This window comes from Lactuca saligna, chromosome 6 (assembly GCF_052625555.1).
Source record: "Lactuca saligna cultivar CGN05327 chromosome 6, ASM5262555v1, whole genome shotgun sequence".
In the NCBI taxonomy this organism is placed as follows: domain Eukaryota; kingdom Viridiplantae; phylum Streptophyta; class Magnoliopsida; order Asterales; family Asteraceae; genus Lactuca; species Lactuca saligna.
Window position 1 is genome coordinate 127,727,357 of NC_136422.1, and position 5,243 is coordinate 127,732,599.

A 5,243-nucleotide genomic window follows, 5' to 3' on the forward strand; every position below is an offset into this window, starting at 1 on the left:
TGATTGTTATTACAATATTACAACAAAGGTATGTATCCTAACCCTAATTATATGTTAATTTTGAAAATTACATGTGCCTCCAAGGGTTTCTAGGTTTTGTGTTCAATGCTTGTGTGTTTAATAGTGAAAACATAGATCCTCAAATTAGGGTTACATGCACACATATGATTGTTTGCTATGTATAAAACCCAACAGTGGTATCAGAGCTTTTAGTTGTTTCTTTCAATTAGATTTGATACAAAAGTATGAATTTGAAAAATTAGGGTTTATGGAAAATAAACCCTAGGATTTGGATTTTTGAAATTAAGGTTTCAAAACCCTAGTTTTCAAAATTTATTAGGGTTTCTTGAACCCTTTTCCTTTGGCCCCATATTTTCGATTTTAGGGTTGGTAAAGCCTAGGTTTTTCGAAAATACCTTCCTCCCCAAGATTAAATTTCAAAATTTTATGGATCAGGATAATATTATCTTTGTTAATTATCTTATTAATTGTTCAAATGTATTATTAAAGATTTTGAAATATCCCTTCCCAAATTTTTGAAATCTGACCCGAAGTGATCTCGGCTCAAAAAGAACAATCTGCTCCTCCATAATCTCCATGATCCCCTCCTTGATGGTATTGAAAATCACCGGGGGTAGCATCAAGGATGCCACTAGTAACCTTAACTGCGATAAGCTCACGCAGCCTCTCATCAATCGGCTCTGCGCCGGATCCTGAACCTAAACCTCCTTGAGTAGCCATCAACATACTTAACTGTAAATACAACATATAAAGCAGTTACTAAGGAAGTTCAAAGGTATTTATCCGCACCGAACTCTTTAGAGCTTCCAGGTCTGTCCTCGTCTCGGGTACAGGTCCTGTGCTTTTAGTAGTACGAGCCCAATACTACCTTCCACACTTACCTATACCTTCCCCCAAGGCCATACCTGCTACCTTTAATTCACCAAACCATAGATAAAACATGACCTACGAAACACAACACATAGGCATATCCTAGAATCTTTGGGGATTTATCAATCCTCATAGAACTAGAAACCTCAATCATAACCGCAAGTTGCCTTATGCATGCAAGTTATACATAAATAGAATCACATAGACTGTCAAATAAAGTTTCTACCTTACGACCACAACCAAACAAGGGACAAGAAGTAAGGTAGAATCTATCATTCTAGGGCTATTCAATCCTAAACATATACAACTTTGAAAGCATATACTTAGCAAATAACAAAGTCAACATCGATTCCAAGCATTATATTCATAGTATTGAATTCTCCTAGGCTACAAGGCATCACAAAAATTAGACAAATCTCATAAATCCTGAAGGTATCCTTAGCCCTATTCTATCATGCATTTTACATATTAACATACTAGTTGCAATTCATAAGCATGGTTAAATTTTTGGAAACACTTACTTGAGCTTCACCGATTGTGCGCATTGAACTCTCCCTTTTTATTTAAGAAAACGAATTTCAGAAAAACTTGACTTTTGTTTCTTTTTTAAAAAGGGTTACCATTTCCTATAATGACCCAAAAATCCAAGGTAAAAAATTTCATTTTTAATTTAGTAAAAACACTTTAATAACTTTGTTCCAGACATTGAAAGCATTTCAAAAATACAATTATCAGAGTCTAATCCTAAAGATCACATTCTGCGGAAATCACGGGTGTATGCGCTGCGATCGTCTTGGGCCCCCTTTTATTTGAAAACTGGAGTACCTGAAAAAAATGAAAACCGTAAGCACAAAGCTTAGCAAATTCCCCAAATACCACATACCATAAAATAAACATATTGCCAAGCATATCTGGGTGCTGGCCTCCCCTTCGGTGTATTTCAACCGGATACTGCCGAGCATATCTGGGTGCTGGCCTCCCCTTCGGTCTATTCCAACTGGATTCTGCCAAGCATATTTGGGTGCTGGCCCCCCTCTGTTCTATTCCAACCGGATACCACCGAGCATATCTGGGTGTCAGCCTCCCCTTCGGTCTATTCAACCGGGATACTGGGTCTATGTCACCCTCTACCACTACCATATAAAAACATAAGCAAATAATCATAGAAACATCAAAAAATACTGGAAAACCAGACAACCATCACATTGACAATCATCTTACTATAAACATCAACTAGTGGGATGACATTGGTGCCTTCGACCCACAAATTCTGCGATCGGAGACTCACCTCGAATGCAGAAGCTCACATAACTAGATCCTTAGCTGCCACCCTGATGACTTCCTGAGCTCCAGTAGATTGCGAAAGATGTGAACTTTCTGGATCTACAAGCTCCCTACAGGAAATGAGTCATCAAATTTCTTCTTCTCTTACACAAATCACCATAAAAACTCTTCTCCAAGCTCCAAAAGCTCAATCAAGGCACTATAGGGTTTCTATGATGTTAAAAGGGGTGGAGGTTGACCTAAAATGACCCAAGGAAGAATATAATGTTGCTTATATAGGGTGTTAGTTGAGAAATTAAGGTTTGGTGCTAAAAGGAGTACGCCCCTCGTACCCTTTTGTACGCCTAGCATAGTTAAGAAACTCTTGTGATCTTCTCACCCTGTATGCTCTACGTACTCGATGCCTCTCAAAATCCTATAATTTCTTCCGGCCATAACTCCTTCGTTCTAAGTCTGTTTCTGACAAACTTTATATCTACAAAAGGCGATGAGAAGCCCTACGCTTCTAACATCTAAGCCTAAAAAAAACCACCCGAACAAAATCCAAAATCCATAAAATATCGAAATATCAAATTACTTTGAAGACACAATCGAACACTTGGATCACTTATACCATGACACCCGCATATGAAATGGGCCAAATCCTTCCCTTCCCAAGGCCATAAGCCTCATGACCACTGAAGATTGGGCCACGGTCCCTAACAAAGAAGCAAATCCAAAATCGAGTGTTACAACTCTCCCCACTTAAATTAGATTTGGTCCTCGAAATCGCTCCTTACTAAAACTCCTAACAAAACAACCATCCTGAGGTATGGAATCGAAAAATTATGCGCATAAGAAAACCTTCCAAAGACAACCGAAACCCAAACCCAAACTTCCATCCTGAAGAAAAACAAACCCTAAGCCCCCGAAGGAAACCACTTCTACTTCTTTGAAACCTGAAATCCACATTGGTCTGACTACCCGACAGACCGCCCATGCTGTAACATTACCAAACCAAGCCTTTATTAAATAACAAACCAAACATAAATTTCTTACCCTGATCATCTTGATGCTACCGATAGAACAAAGTCGCTAACCCTAAATAGTTGCGGTGCACTTATACTTGACAGAAGGCTCAGATAATTCTTCGAGTAAAAGATTCATCCTTGCAACGGTTAGACTCAAATGAGAGCTATGCAATAAGGTCAAATCACTTACCCCAAGATTATTTAATCCCTCTATAAGTGACTTAGTACTTTTGATCAACATGCTACCCCACACACATGAATCCCCAACTCTCCAATTTTTCTCGAGGAATCACGCTGCCTTCTATCTGCTTTTGAAAAGTAATTGAGACCTCCTGGGTCCCAAATTATTTGCTAATTATCTAGAATACAAGATTCCCGTTTGGTTGCTGAGCCAACAGACAATCACACAGTTGCCCCACACGACTTCTGAAAGAAAACTTCGATCGACAATAACTACCCGAACCATCTCGACACCAAATTCGATGCTAAGCTGAATGTTATATGAACAACTGTAGTCTTACTTCATATCTGGTCTCCCCCGACCTACCAATTTCTTGATTCCAAACATGTTGTGGCCTTCCTACAACCTTGCGAACAGACCCGCTTTGGCCTAAACCATCTGGAGATATCCATGAGCAATCACAGATTATCACAATCTCCCCACTGAACAGGGATTGATAAATGTTACGGAATACCCCGTGGTCTTACAATACTCCCCACTATCCACTAGTGAATGCTATGTGTCACCCCACAGTCTTACAACACTTCCACACTACCTCAACCATCGTTAAATGCCTTACCGGTAATCTGTCTATCCAGACACCATCAAGAGCCGAGCATGCAGTCGACCAAACACCCAAGACAAACTCGTGTCACGACTGGAACCTCAACCTAGATCCTCGAAAGCATGCTATCTGCCCCACAAGATGCGAACCCAATGTTGGGAGGTTTCCCGAACTCCCAACTCAACCAATCCTCAATCCAGATAGCCACTTGGGCAGTTTTCCTCCCCAACGGGGATGCAAAACTTGTCCTAGCTTCACAATTGTTCCTGTTCCTGAAAACCTGAATGATTCTCCCCCACTTTGGTTCGACTAAGTCTTCACGGAACTTGAGAATTAAAGGATTCCTAATCCTTGTTATCCTCTATTAATTAAACTACTGACAACCTACGCATACCAGTGCTAGTACTCAATCACTAGCCAAACACAAAGACCACACAACCTTTAAAGACCAGATGAACACTTCCCGAATCTTATCAAAACTAAAAACTCCAAATGCCTTTAAATGATACTTACTCAACTCGCGAAGTCCAAATAACAGATGCTCAGACCAAAAGCTCGACGATAGACCAATTCCCTTGGCGCTTCCAAAAGCAAATCCAAGCACAATGGCTGAAATCACTGAATCTTAACGATGCTGGATAACACTAGTGTTCCATTGCTAGCCAAGCTCAATGATTACCCTAATTCTCGAAATTCTGAAGGATGCTCTTGAAATCTTAACCAATTAGATAGTCCAAACCACCTCCCATATTACCATACCAATTCCTAGAGTTCTTATGCTGGTGACGGAAAATCATAACACTTGCCCCTACTGACGAATCTTCATCCCAACACCCATTCTTGAAGAATCCCTGAATCCTAATCGACTGCAGCCTAAGAAAATATGAAACTACTCTAAAATTTCTGATGAGCAAATCAACTCATTCAACCGACACTATTATCTTCCCGCTACCCCTCTCCTTCTACCAATCTGCAAAACTTGAACCCACAGTTCTCTTAGAGGTACTTGCCGCTCTTACCGGAACCACTATTTAAACAATTGAACCCTAATGATTACTGGAGAACCAACTTGCCGAATCCTGAACATAGACCTTCAACACAGTGCCCCTGAACCGATGTCGACCATAAACCAAGATAACGCTGAACACTCCAAACCTACTAAATGGGAAACAACCTTTCACTAGCCACTGATAATTCATGGCATGCAATTGTCATATAACATTTCTTGAAGATATAACCCAAACATAAGCATATCATTAAACCCAAAGATACG